This window comes from Giraffa tippelskirchi, chromosome 11, assembly GCF_054371585.1.
Source record: "Giraffa tippelskirchi isolate mGirTip1 chromosome 11, T2T-mGirTip1v1.2.pri, whole genome shotgun sequence".
NCBI classification, from domain to species: Eukaryota; Metazoa; Chordata; class Mammalia; order Artiodactyla; family Giraffidae; genus Giraffa; species Giraffa tippelskirchi.
The window spans coordinates 84982605-84998075 of record NC_137285.1 but is presented as its reverse complement, the minus strand read 5'-3'; positions in this window follow the sequence as shown (position 1 = coordinate 84998075).

Below are 15471 nucleotides of genomic sequence, written 5' to 3'. Positions count from 1 at the left end.
TCTCAAGAAAAACCCAAGAACAATGCACACTAAATCATTTACCACAGATCCCTAAAGGGAGGAAAAGATTTGAGCAGTCTTGGGTACAAGTGAGTTCAGTTCAATCACTTAGTTATGTTTGACTCTTTGCGACCCCATGGGCTGCAGTACACCAGGCTTCACTGTCCATCACCAACTCCCGGAGCTTGTTCAAACTCATGTACATCCAGTAGGTGATGTCAACCAACCATCTTATCCTCTGTCGTCCCCTTCTCCTCCTGCCTTCTATCTTTCCCAGCATCATGGTTTTTTCAAATGAGTCAATTCTTCGCTATCAGGTGGTCAAATTATTGGAACTTCAGCTTCAGCATCAGTCCTTCCAATGAATATTCAGGTCTGATTTCTTTAGGATGGACTGGTTGGATCTTCTCGCAGTCCAAGGGACTCTCAAGAGTCTTCTCCAACACCACAATTCAAAAGCATCAATTTTTCGGGGCTCAGCTTTCTTTATAGTCCAACGCTCACATCCATACGTGACTACTGGAAAAATCTCAGCTTTGACTAGACGGACCTTTGTTGGCAAAGTAATGCCTCTTCTTTTCAATATGCTGTCTAGGTTGGTCATAGCTTTTCTTCAAAGGAGCAAGTGTCTTTTAATTTCATGGCTGCAGTCACCATCATAAGTGATTTTGGAGACCAAGAATATAAAGTTTGTCACAATTTCCATTGTTTCCCAACAATTTGCCATGAACTAATGGGACAGGATACCATGATCTTCGTTTTCTGAATGTTGAGTTTTAAGCCAGCTTTTTCACTCTCCTCTTTCACTTTCATCAAGAGGCTCTTTAGTTCTTCTTTGCTTTCAGCAATAACAGTGGTGTCATCTACATATCTGAGTTATAGATATTTCTCCTGGCAACCTTGATTACAGCTTGTGCTTCATCCAGCCCAACATTTCTCATGATGTACTCTTCATATAAGTTAAATAAACGGGGTGGCAATACACAGCCTTGACATAATCCTTTCATAATTTGGAACCAGTCCATTGTTCCATGTCTGGTTCTAGCAGTTGCTTCTTTACCTGTATACAGATTTCTCAGGAGTCTGTTATACCCATTTCTTTAAGAATTTCCCACAGTTTGTTGTGATCCACACAGTCAAAAGTTTTGGTGTAGTCAATAAATCCAGTATAGATGTTTTTTCTGGAACTCTCTTGCTTTCTCTGTGACCCAACAGAGGATGGCAATTTGATCATCTCGGGTTACTCTGCCTTTTCTAAATCCATCTTGAACATCTGGAACTTCTCAGGTCACGTACTGTTGAAGCATCACTTGGAGAATTTTGAGCATTACTTTGCTAGGGAGTGAGATGAGTGCAATTGTGCGGTAGTTTGAACATTCTTTCCCATTGCCTTTCTTTGGGATTTGAATGAAAACTGAGTTTTTCCAGTCCTAAGGCCACTGCTGAGATTTCCAAATTTGCTAACTCAGTGTAGCACTTTCAGAGCATCATCTTTTAGGATTTGAAATAGCCAACAATCCCCTCCACTAGCTTTGTTCGTAGTGATGCTTCCTGAGGCATTCTTGACTTTGTATTCCAGGATGTCTGGCTCTAGGTTAGTGATCACACCATCGTGGTTATCTGGGTCATGAAGATCTTTTCTGTGTAGTTCTTCTCTGTATTCTTGCCAGCTCTTCTTAAAATCTTCTGCTTCTGTTAGGTCCATAACGTCTGTGTCCTTTATTGTGCCCATCTTTGCATGAAATATTCCGTTGGTATTTCTGATTTTCTTGAAGAGATCTCTAGTCTTTCCCATTCTGTTTTTTTCCTCTATTTCTTTGCGTTGATCACTGAGGAAGACTTTCTTCTCTCTCCTTGCTATTCTTTGGAACTCCGCATTCAGATTGGTGTATCTTACCTTTTTTCCTTTGCTTTTTGCTTCTCTTCTTTTCTCAGCTATTTGTAAGGCCTCCCCAGAGAACCATTTTGCCTTGTTGCATTTGTCTTTCTTGGGGATGCTCTTGATCACTGCCTCCTTTACAGTGTCACGAACCTCTGTCCATAGTTCTCAGACACTCTGTCAGATCTAATCCCTTGAATCTGTTTGTCACTTCCACTGTATAATCGTAAGGGATTTGATTTAGGTCATACCTGAAAGATGTAGTGATTTTCTCTACTTTCTTAATTTAAGTCTGAATTTTGCAATAAGGAATTCATGATCTGAGCCACAATCAGCTCCCAGTTTTGCTTTTGCTGCCTGTATAAAGCTTCTTCATATTCGGCTGCAAAGAATATAATCAATCTGGTTTCCGTATAGAGCATCTGGTGATGTCCATCTGTAAAGTTGTCTCTTGTGTTGTTCAAAGTGGTGTTTGCTCTGACCAGTGAGTTCTCTTGGCAAAATTCTGTTAGCCTTTTCCCTGCTGCATTTTGTACTACACAGCCAAACTTGCCTGTTCAGTTCAATTCAGCTGCTCAGTCATGTCTGACTGTTTTTGGCCCCATGGACTGCAGCACGTCAGATTCCCTGTCCATCACCAACTCCTGGAGCTTGCTCACACTCATGTCCATCGAGTTGGTGATGCCATCCAGTCATCTCATCCTCTGTCATCCCCTTCTCCTGCCTTCAATCTTGCCCAGCATCAGGGTCTTTTCAAATGAGTCAGTTCTTCACATCAGGTGGCCAAAGTACTGGAGTTTCAGCTTCAGCATCAGTCCTTCCAACGAATATTCAGGACCGATTTCCTTTAGGATTGACTAGTTTGATCTCCTTGCAGTCCAAGGGACTCTCAAGAGTCTTTTCCAACACCACAGTTAAAAAGCATCAATTCTTCAGTGCTCATCATTCTTCATAGTCCAACTCTTACATCCATATATGACATGGAAAAACCATAGCTTTGACTGCTGCTGCTGCTGCTGCTAAGTCACTTCAGTTGTGTCCGACTCTGTGTGACCCCTTAGAGGAAAGCCCACCAGGCTCCCCCATCCCTGGGATTCTCCAGGCAAGAATACTGGAGTGAGTTGCCATTTCCTTCTCCAATGCATGAAAGTGAAAAGTGAAAGTGAAGTCTCTCAGTCGTGTCCAACTCTTAGCGATCCCATGGACTGTAGCCTACCAGGCTCCTCCATCCATGGGGTTTCCCAGGCAAGAGTACTGGAGTGGGTTGCCATTGCCTTCTCCATAGCTTTGACTAGATGGACATTTGTTGGCAAAGTAATATCTATGCTTTTTAATATGCTGTCTAGGTTGGTCACAGCTTTTTTCCCAAGGAGCAGGCATCTTTTGATTTCATGGATTCAGTCACATTCTGCAGTGATTTTGGACCTCCAAAATAAATCTCTCACTGTTTCCATTGTTTCCCCGTCCATTTGCCATGAAGTGAAGGGACCGGATGCAATGATCTTAGTTTTCTGAATGTTGCGTTTTAAGACTATTTCACTCTCCTCTTTCAGTTTCATCAAGAGACTCTTTAGTTCTTTGCTTTCTGCCTTAAGAGTGGTATCATCTGTGTATCTGAGGTTATTGATATTTCTCCTGGCAATCTTGATGCCAACTAGTACTTCATACAGTCCAACATTTCACATGATGTACTCTGCATATATGTTAAATAAGCAGGGTGACAATGTACAGCCTTGATGTACTCCTTTCCCAATTTGGAACCAGTCTGTTGTTCCATGTCCAGTTCTAACTGTTGCTTCTTGATCTGCATACATATTTCTCAAGAGGTAGGTCAGGTTATCTGGTATTTCCATCTCTTGAAGAATTCTCCAGAGTTTGTTGTGATCCACATAGTCAAAGGCTTTGGTGTAGTTAATAAAGCAGAAGTAGATGTTTTTCTGAAACTCTCTTGCTTTTTTTATTATCCAGAGGATGTTGGCAATTTGATCTCTGGTTCCTCTGCCTTTTCTAAATCCATTTTGAACATCGAGGTTCACGTAGTATTGAAGCCTGGCTTGTAGAATTTGAGCATTACTTTGCTAGTGTGTGAGATGAATGCCTTTGTGCAATAGTCTGAACTTTCTTTAGCATTGCCTTTGTCTGGGATTTGAATTAAAACTGACTTTTTCCAGTCCTGTGGCCAGTGCTGAACTTCCCAAGTTTGCCAACATATTGTGTACAACACTTTCACAGCATTGTCTTTTATGATTTGAAATAGCTCAACTGAAGTTCTGAATTTCAAAGTATAGCAAGGAGAGATAAGAAAGTCTTCCTCAGAGATCAGTGCAAAGAAAGAGAGGAAAACAACAGAATGGGAAAGACTAGAGATCTCTTCAAGAAAATTAGAGATACCAAGGGAGTATTTCATGCAAAGATGAACTCGATAAAAGACAGAAATGGTGTGGACCTAACAGAAGGAGAAGATATTAAGAAGAGGTGGCAAGAATACACAGAAGAACTGTACAAAAAAGATCTTCACGACCCAGATAATCATGATGGTATGATCACTCACCTAGAGCTAGACATCCTGGAATGTGAAGTCAAGTGGGCCTTAGAAAGCATCACTTCAAACAAACTAATGGAGGTGATGGAATTCCAGTTGAGGTATTTCAAATCCTGAAAGATGATGCTGTGAAAGTTCTACACTCAATATGCCAGCAAATTTGGAAAACTCAGCAGTGGCCACAGGATGGGAAAAAGTCAGTTTTCATCCCAATCCCAAAGAAAGGCAATGCCAAAGAATGCTCAAACTACCACACAACTGCACTCATGTCACACGCAAGTAAAGTAATGCTCAAAATTCTCCAATCCAGGCTTCAGCAATACTTTCAGATGTTTCAGCTGGTTTTAGAAAAGGCAGAGGAACCAGAGATCAAATTGCCAACATGCGCTGGATCACTGAAAAAGCAAGAGAGTTCCAGAAAAACATCTATTTCTGCTTTATTGACTATGCTAAAGCCTTTGATTGTGTGGATCACTATAAACTGTGGAGAATTCTGAAAGAGATGGGAATACCAGACCACCTGACCTGCCTCTTGAGAAACCTGTATGCAGGTCAGGAAGCAACAGTTAGAACTGGCCATGGAACAACAGACTGGTTCCAAATAGGAAAAGGAGTACGTCAAGGGTGTATATTGTCACCCTGCTTATTTAACTTATATGCAGAGTACATTATGAGAAATGCTGGGCTGGAGGAAGCACAAGCCGGAATCAAGATTGCCGGGAGAAATATCAATAACCTCAGATATGCAGATGACACCACCCTTATGGCAGAAAGTGAAGAGGAACAAAAATGCCTCTTGATGAAAGTGAAAGAGGAGAGTGAAAAAGTTGGCTTAAAGCTCAACTTTCAGAAAACTAAGATCATGCTATCTGGTCCCATCCCTTCATGGGAAATAGATGTGGAAACAATGGAAACAGTGTCAGACTTATTTTTGGGGGCTCCAAAATCTCTGCAGATGGTGATTGCAGCCATGAAATTAAAAGACGCTTACTCCTTGGAAGGAAAGTTATGACCAACCTAGATAGCATATTAAAAAGCAGAGACATTACTTTGCCAACATAGGTCCGTCTAGTCAAGGTTATGGTTTTTCCAGTCGTCATGTATGGATGTGAGAGTTGGACTGTGAAGAAAGCTGAGTACCGAAGAATTGATGCTTTTGAACTGTGGTGTTGGGGAAGACTCTTGAGAGCCCCTTGAACTGCAAGAAAATCCAACCAGTCCATCCTAAAGGAGATCAGTCCTGGTTGTTCATTGGAAAGACTGATGTTGAAGCTGAAGCTCCAATACTTTGACCACCTCATGCGAAGAATTGGCTGATTGGAAAAGACCCTGATGCTGCGAAGGATTGGGGGAAGGAGGAGAAGGGGACGACAGAGGATGAGATGGCTGGATGGCATCACTGACTCGATGGACATGAGTTAGGGTAAACTCCAGAAGTTGGTGATGGACAGGGAGGCATGGCATGCTGCGATTCATGGGGTCGCAAATAGTCGGACATGACTGAGCGACTGAACTGAACTGAACTGATATTCCATTACTTCCACTACCTTTGTTCAGAGTGATGCTTCCTAAGGCCCACTTGACTTCTCATTCCAGGATGTCTGGCTCTAGGTGAATTATCACACCATCCTGGTTATCTGGGTCATGAAGATATTTTTTGTATAGTTCTTCTGTGGAGTAACTTGCCTGTTACTCCAGGTATCTCTTGACTTCCTACTTTTGCATGCCTGTCCCCTATGATGAAAAGAACATCTTTTTTTGGGTTAGTTCTAGAAGGTCTTGTAGATCATCATAGAATGGTTCAACTTCAGCTTCTAGACTTGGATTACTGTAGTATTGAGTGGTTTGCCTTGGAAATGAACAGAGATCATTCTTCATTTTGAGATTGCACCCAAGTACTTTGGTTTGGACTATTTTGTTGACTATGAGGGCTACTCCTTTTCTTCCAAAGATTCTTGCCCACAGTAGTAGATATAATGGTCATCTGAATTAAGTTCATCCATCCTGGGCCATTTTAGTTCACTGTTTCCTAAAATGTTGACGTTTACTCTTGCCATCTCCTGTTTGACCACTTCCAATTTGCCTTGATTCATGGACCTAACATTACAGATTCCTATGCAGTATTGGTCTTTACAGTATCTGACTTTACTTCCATCACCAGTCACATCCACAACTGGACGTTGTTTTTGCTTTGCCTCCATTTCTTCATTCTTTCTGGAGTTATTTCTCCACTCTTCTCCCGGAGCATATTTGGCACTTAACAACCTGGGGAGTTCATCTTTCAGTGTCATATCTTTTTTCCTTTTCATACTGTTCATGGGGTTCTCAAGGCAAGAATTCTGGTTTGCCATTTCCTTCTCCAGTGGACATTTTGTCAGAACTCTCTACCATGATCTGCTTGTCTTGTGTGGCCCTACACAGCATGGCCCATAGTTTCTTTGAGTTAGACAAGGCTGTGATCCATGTGATCAGTTTGTTTGGTTTTCTGTGATTATAGTCTTCATTCTGCCTGCCCTCTAATGGATTAGGATAAGAGGCTTGTGGAAGCTTCTTGATGAGAGAGACAGATTGCAGGGGAATCTGGGTCTGTTCTGACGGGTGAGCCATGCTCAGTAAATCTTTAAAACAATTTTCTGTTGATGGGTGGGACCGTGCTCCCTCCCTCTTGTTTGCCCTGAGGACAAACTATGGTAGGGGTAATAAAAGTAATGTTGATTTCCTGTACTTGAAATTATTTATTTCATATATTTCTTATTTTTAACACAATCAGAATATATGTACTGCAGTATTTATTTGAGACATAAAAGAGAAATTGAATAAAATAAATTAATAGAAAATCTTAAGCTAATGAAGAATGCTTTCTACAATTTTTATTATACCTTCAGGATGTGGGACAAAACGAATTGGAACTGCATCAGAGAAAGATTACAAGATATAGTCACTTACTAATAATGAAGGGAAATTGCCTCTTCTCACTTTGATGTCTGAGACCTTTGTGGCCCTTCAGAGGGCCTTGCTGGGTCACTGTGTTCTCCTCTTGCCTCTGAACTGCCCTGATCTTTGGTTGTTTGAGCATCTCTATGAGTCAGATTTTAATGACGGAGGAATTTATTTCTTGCCAGAGAGGAGATTCTCCAAGATAATTCTAGTTGTTTGAAGATAGATTTTTGGGAATAGTCTTTCAAAACAAAATCTATTTTTAAAGAGTTTTGGTTAGAATAGTGTCTAGGGAGAAAAATCAGAATAAATGTATATTTATTATTTATTACATTTCCAGAAAAGTCTCTGGGTATGTAATTTTATTTATTTATTTTTTATTTATTTATTTATTTTTTTTTTGTAATTTTAGAAGACATATTTTTCAAGAGTTGATCAGCTTGTGAACTCTCATAATAGGGTAATCAACTTCCCTCTTTTATCTGAGACTTAGGAATATCCCATGATACAGGACTTTTCATGAAAAAATAAGAAAGTTCGCAGTTAATTGGGAAAAGTTGGCTATCACACAGGGAAGGAGAAAGACTAAGTGACTCAAAAATTAATTCAGTAAGTACTTTCAATAAATTCTTGCACATGCTGTGTAATGTATAGACACTAGGGATTATCAATTCAGTTCAGTTCAGTCACTCAGTCGTGTCCGACTCTGCGACCCCATGAATTGCAGTACGCCAGGCCTCTCTGTCCATCACCAACTCCCGGAGTCTACCCAAACCCATGTCCATCGAGTCGGTGATGCGATCCAACCATCTCATCCTCTGTCGTCCCCTTCTCCTCCCGCCCCCAATCCTACCCAGCGTTAGGGTCTTTTCCAACGAGTCAACCCTTCGCATGAGGTGGCCAAAGTATTGGAGTTTCAGCTTCAACATCAGACCTTCCAATGAACACCCAGGATTGATCTCTTTTAGGATGGATTGATTGGATCTCCTTGCAGTCCAAGGGACTCTCAAGAGTCTTCTCCAACACCACAGTTCAAAAGCATCAATTCTTCGGCACTCATCTTTCTTCACCATCCAACTCTCACATCCATACATGACCACTGGAAAAACCATAGCCTTGACTAGACGGACTTTTGTTGGCAAAGTAATGTCTCTGCTTTTAAATATGCTATCTAGGTTGGCCATAACCTTCCTTCCAAGGAGTAAACGTCTTTTAATTTCATGGCTGCAGTCACCATTAGCAGTGATTTTGGAGCCCAAAAAAATAAAGTCTGACACTGTTTCCACTGTTTCCCCATCTATTTCCCATGAATTGATGGGACCAGATGCCATGATCTTAGTTTTCTGAAAGTTGAGCTTTAAGCCAACTTTTTCACTCTCCTCTTTCACCTTCATCAAGAGGCTCTTTAGTTCTTCTTCACTTTCTGCCATAAGGGTGGTGTCATCTGCATATCTGATGTTATTGATATTTCTCCCGGCAATCTTTATTCCAGCTTGTGCTTCTTGCAGCCCAGCGTTTCTCATGATGTACTCTGCATATAAGTTAAACAAGTAGGGTGACAATATACACCCTTGACGTACTCCTTTTCCTATTTGGAACCAGTCTGTTCCATGTCCAGTTCTAACTGTTGCTTCCTGACCTGCATACAAGTTTATAGCATAGAACAAAATATACACATATACAGTTCCAGTTGAGCTATTTCAAATCCTAAAAGATGATGCTGTGGAAGTGCTGCACTCAATATGCCAGCAAATTTGGAAAGCTCAGTAATGACCGCAGGGCTGGAAAAGGTCAGTTTTCATTCCAAACCCAAAGAAAGGCAGTGCCAAAGGATGTTCAAACTAGAGCATAATTGCACTCATCTCACACGCTAGCAAAATAATGCTCAAAATTCTCCAAGTCAGGCTTCAACAGTATATGAACTGTGAACTTCCAGATGTTGAACTGGATTTAGAAAAGGCAGAGGAAACAGCGATCAAATTGCCAACATACATTGTATCATAGAAAAAGCAAGAGAGTTCCAGAAAAACATGTTCTGCTTTACTGACTACACCAAAGCCATTGACTGTGTGGACCACAACAAACTTTGAAAAATTCCTAAAGAGACAGGAATACCAGACCACCTAACCTGCCTCTTGAGAAATCTACATGCAGGTCAGGAAGCAAAAGAATTGGACATGGAACAACAGACTGGTTCCAAATTGGGAAAGGAGTATGTCAAGGCTGTATATTGTCACCCTGCTTATTTAATTTATATGCAGAGTACATCATGAGAAACGCTGGGCTGGATGAAGCACAATCTGGAATCAAAATTGCTGGGAGAAATATCAATAACCTCCGATATGCAGATGACACCACCCTTATGGCAGAAAGTGAAGAACAAAAGAGCCTTTGATGAAAGTGAAAGAGGAGAGTGAAAAAGTTGGCTTAAAACTCAACATTCTGAAAACTAAGATCATTGCATAAGGTCCCATCACGTCATAGCAAATAGATGGGGAAACAGTGGAAACAGTGACAAACTTTATTTTTTTGGGCTCCAAAATCTCTGCAGATGGTGATTGCAGCCATGAAATTAAAAGACACTTGCTCTTTGGAAGAAAAGTTATGACCACCTAGACAGCATATTAAAAAGCAGAGACATTACTTTGCCAGCAAAGGTCCGTCTAGTCAAGGCTATGGTTTTTCCAGTAGTCATGTATGGATGTGAGAGTTGGACTATAAAAAAAGTTGAGTGCCGAAGAATTGATGCTTTTGAACTGTGGTGTTGGAGAAGACTCTTGAGAGTCCCTTGGACTGCAAGGAGATCCAGCCAATCCATCCTAAAGGAGATCAGTCCTGAATATTCATTGGAAGGACTGATGCTGAAACTGAAACTCCAATACTTTGGCCACCTGATGCAAAGAACTGACTCATTAGAAAAGACCCTGATGCTGGGAAAGATTGAAGGTGGGAGGAGAAGGTGATGACAGCAGATGAGATGGTTGGATGACATCACTGAGTCAATGGACCCGAGTTTGAGTAAACTCTGGGAGTTGTTGATGGACAGGGAGGCCTGATGTGCTGCAGTCTATGGGGTTGCAAAGAGTCAGACAAGTCTGAGTGACTGAACTGAGCTAATGCAGTTCCTGCCTTTGTAGTGTTTAAAGTCTTTATTTGAACGAATAAAAGAGTATTATGATAATGCCACAGTGATTTTTCCATTATTATATGTGATTTAAGTGCTATCGTCACTCAAGGAGAGAGATCTACAATATCTGTGAAAGATTTTTGTGGAAGAGAAAAATTGAGCAGATTCTGAGTTTTTTCATGAGGTCAGTTTCTTGCATATAGTGGATCCTCAACAGATGTCTATTGAATTAAACTAACATGTGTCTTGGAGCGAAGTTTTCATTCACTGATGGAAACCAAATAGTAGCATAAAGTCAAGCCTTATGGATTGGAGTCTGGCTTCTGTTTCGGGCAGACACTCAAATGTTACTGTGGTTACATGCTCATTCTCTGAAGTCCTGTCCAGTGACTCTCCAACTCAAGAAACAGAATTTTATTTGTACTTTTACTTAGAGATAGAGCATTCTGGGTAACTGATTCAAAATATTTTACATTTTGCAATATAGCTTTTAGGTAGATTGAATATGCATGCACAATAATCATGGCTGTCTCTTTCTGAAATGAAAAAGCTGTGTAAATGGATTAATAATGAGAAAGTTCTGTGAGAATGGAGAATGACAAGTTGGAACCCTTAGTGGATTTTTTCATCAAGTTGTGGTGGTCTGATGATTCACTCTTTGTTCTGGGTGCCAAAAGTGCCAAGTGGACAGCATGTTTATGTCACTGGTCAGGATAAGCATTGTGATGTAATGTTTGAAGCACAGTGCTGAGACTTGGGCAAGGCCTGAATGCCAACTAAGCTTTGATATCAACTGGCTGTGTGACTTGAAAGAAGTCACTTAACTTCTCTGGCCATAGTTTCTCTATTTCTAAGATGCAAGGTTAAACAAAATCATTTGTAAGGACACTTCTGGCAATAATAACCTGGATTTTCACTCTTTTTCATGGGGACACATGCTTACCATCACTTCATCATTAATATACCATGTGTTCTCAAATTTAATATACTTTATGACATGCCACAGCATAATTTATGCTAATATACTTTATGATAGGGCTTCCCTGGTGGTTCAGTGACAAAGAATCCTCCTGCCAGTGCAGGAGGCACAGGCTCAATCCCTGGGTTGGAAAGATCCCCTGGAGAAGGAAATAGCAACCCACTCCAGTATTCTTGCCTGGAGAACCCATGGAGAGAGGAGCCTGGTGGACTACAGCCCATGAGGCCACAAAAGAAACACAACTTAGTGACTAATCAACAATGCTTTATGATAGTGAATTCTTAATGGCACGTTTGGAAATGTTTTAATCTCATCAGTCATGTGCCTTCCCTTAGACTACAGGCAGTGAAGCAGGAAAAGTGGAATGAAGACAAGAATGCTGATCCCAAAAGGCAATTGTTAGGAAGCTACATAAACTGATTTCAGAGTAGTACATTGGTGGGAATGAAGGACAAAGAATTACCTAAAATATTTTCCATTGGTTCAAGTTCTGCTCTACAGGGCATAGTGCCCCTTGTTTTACTGTTATTGCGTGTGTGATCCTATGGCACCCCACTCCATGGAGGAAGTGAGAGTTACATTGCCCCTGCACCAGCATGAGGCATGGTGTGTGGAGGTTGCCTTAGTACCTATTACAAGCTGGTCACTGTAACTGCAGCTGGAGCAAAGGACAGGACAGGAGAGGACTAGAGGGATAGAAGTGATACTTAACAGGTTGCTGACTCATCTTTTTTTCTGGGAACTAGATAAGGAGATGTTCATTTTAATCTTCAGAGGGAAGCCTTTCCCAGCATTACAAGATGGAATGAAGCAATCAAATCCATCCATTAGACTCATACATGAAAACTCACCATGGAATCAGAGAGATCTGGATTTGATATAAGTTTCATTAGTTACTAGCTTTTGGACCATGGGCAAGTCACTTAGATCTATAAAAATGTTATGGAAAGGTAGAGGAGAAACCTTTGGATTTGTGTACCTAGCTCCTTCCTCTGACAAACTAATGTGTAGTGGCTGTAAATTCCTAATTCCATAAAAGATGGGGGGGATTAATTTGTGCCAGTATTCAGTATACATAAGAAATAAATTTAAAATCATATAGACTGCTGAGCTAATCTACATGGTATAAAAGTTTCCCTGGTTTGTCTAGTAGATGAGCAAAGGGGATAAACCCAAAATCTGTCCTGATTGATGCGTCCTTTGTGAGCAGTAAGGGGTTCAACCACAAGGTCATGATGAATTATCCTAAGGAAGATAATATATTGACTTTAGAGAGTTGTCACCATGATGTTGCAATGAGTAGAGACTTTTTGCTGTCTTTTCACCAAAGCTCTATAACGTCTTGTCTTTTGCCTGTGTCCATGGCTCAGAGGGGCTTCCCTGGTGGCGCTGGTGATAAAGAACCTGCCTGCCAATTCAGGAGATGGGTTCAGTCCCTGGGTCAGGAAGATCCCCTGGAGGAGAAAATGGCAACCCACTCCAGTATTCTTGCCTGAAAAATCCCAAGAACCGAGGAACCTGGCAGGTTACAGTTCATACGGTTGCAAAGAGTCAGACACAACTGAAGCGACTTAGGACATTGCTCAGAGGAGCTAGCCAGCCTAGTGTCATTTACTCTTGGGCAGAAATAGGTTTACTACCAATCCAATACCTACCTCCTCCCACAAGTGTTGTGTGTTTACACTGTGATGAACTGAATGCTGTATTACTTGATCACTGATCTGAAGCCAGGGAAGCATATGGCTTGAAAAAAGCCATCTCTTGGGTTTTCCTTCTGGCTCAGCTGGTAAAGAATCCTCCTGCAATGCAGAAGACCTGGGTTCAACCCCTGGGTTGGGAAGATCCCCTGGAGAAGTGAAAGGCTACCCAGTCCAGTATTCTGGCCTGGAGAATTCCATGGACTAAGTCCATGGGGTTGCAAAGAGTCAGACACAACTGCGTGACTTTCAATTCACTTGGCAGAAAGAAAGCAGGAATTGAGATGAAAGCAAATGGCATGCCCTATCCTTAAATCTTTCACTTGTCCTAACACTTGTAATGTATTTGTAGTATATATGTTTCAAAGTAGGAAGCATCAACTTATATAATAATGCTTGTGAATCAGAAATCACATATTAATCCTAAACTTCAGTCACCATGAGGATTCAGGCAACTGATAGGGTGGTCCAACAGTTGTTGGTTTATATAAGGAGCTTGCTGGGAGAGAACTGCTGCTTAACTAAACCTCTCTTGCAGGTCAATGAAAATCAGTCTGTGTGTGCTGCAGTGTTTTATAAACTGGAGTAGAAACTATCATACAACACTGCAGCCAGAGGATCCCAGTGAGAGAAGCAGTGTGCAGGAGCAAGCGGCAGGGGCGCGGAGGTGTCAGAAGTGCCAGCCCCCATCCCATCAGCACCCTCGGGCTGTTCAGATGGGGTTAAATTCAGTTGCATAGAGTGGAGCACCAGTGATCCCATGGACAGTAGTCCCCCAGGCTCCTCCATCCATGGGATTTTCCAGGCAAGAATACTGGAGTGGGTTGCCATTTCCTTCCTCACGACCCAGGGATTGAACTCGTGTCTCGCACATTGCAGGCAGACTCTACCGTTGGAGCCACCAGGGAATCATGGGGTTGCAAAGAGTCAGAAACAACTGAGTGACTTACACTTTCACTTTCAAGTAAGGTATAAGTTATTTTTCTATTATGTAGAGAAAGCCCCAAGATAAGCAGCCCAAGGCTGATAGAGTATCTCAGTGATTGTCAGGTTCCCATGTTCCTTGTATCAATTTGCTTTGCTAGTCCTTTTGCTTTCACAGTGACTTCATGGTCCAAAATGTCTTTTAGAGATCCAGTCATCATATTTTCATTCTAGACAAGAAACTGGGACAGGTGATAAAGAACAAACAAATTTCAGAAGTTTATCCTTCTTTTCAGAATTCTTCTGAAAGTCTTACTTCCAAAATTTTGCTGATAATCAAATGCTATTACACAGCCCTGTAAAACTGGTTGGCAAGTGTCACATATTAGCTAGGGTCAGCATAGATTGTTAAATAGAAATAATTTTGCTAATGCAGACGTTGACATGTTGACAGGTATTATCTAAGAAAACTGAAGAAAGTAAAGCGAAGTCGCTCAGTCGTATCTGACTCTTTGCGACTCCATGGACTGTAGCCTACCAGGTTCCTCCATCCATGGGCTTTTCCAGGCAAGAGTATTGGAGTGGGTTGCCATTTAAATCGCTCCAGAATTTGTACAGAATTTACAGGGGTCTTTGGAAAGGGGGAGAAGCTTTTATAAAATTGAGAATGCCATTTAGAAATAGCACGTGTTGCATTCAAAGCCAGTTAAAAATATAAACATACTAGGCTTTACTGTCTTCTTTAGTGACCTGATTGGAATTAGCAAATGTTTGCTTTAACATTAACGAAATCCCTCTCTGCACTCATTATTATCAATAACTGTATATTTGTCTTATGCAATACTTGAAAAAATTAAAATATTCTAAATGTTAAATAACTGACATAAAATTTAGCAAGTGGTGGTTACTACACAACAGTTTCAATGTCTTTTCAAGGCAATTTCTAGATCCAGTAATTCACATTTTATTCAAATATCTAACAGCATGGTGAGTGCAGCCATGAAATTAAAAGACGCTTACTCCTTGGAAGGAAGGTTATGACCAACCTAGATAGCATATTTAAAAGCAGAGACATTACTTTGCCAACAAAGGTCCGTCTAGTCAAGGCTATGGTTTTTCCAGTGGTCATGTATGGATGTGAGAGTTGGATGGTGAAGAAAGCTGAGCGCCGCAGAATTGATGCTTTTGAACTGTGGTGTTGGAGAAGACTCTTGAGAGTCCCTTGGACTGCAAGAAGATCCAACCAGTCCATCCTAAAGGATATCAGTCCTGGGTGTTCATTGGAAGGACTGATGTTGAAGCTGAAACTCCAGTACTTTGGCCACCTCATGCGAAGAGTTGACTCATTGGAAAAGACCCTAATGCTGGGAAGGATTGGGGGCAGGA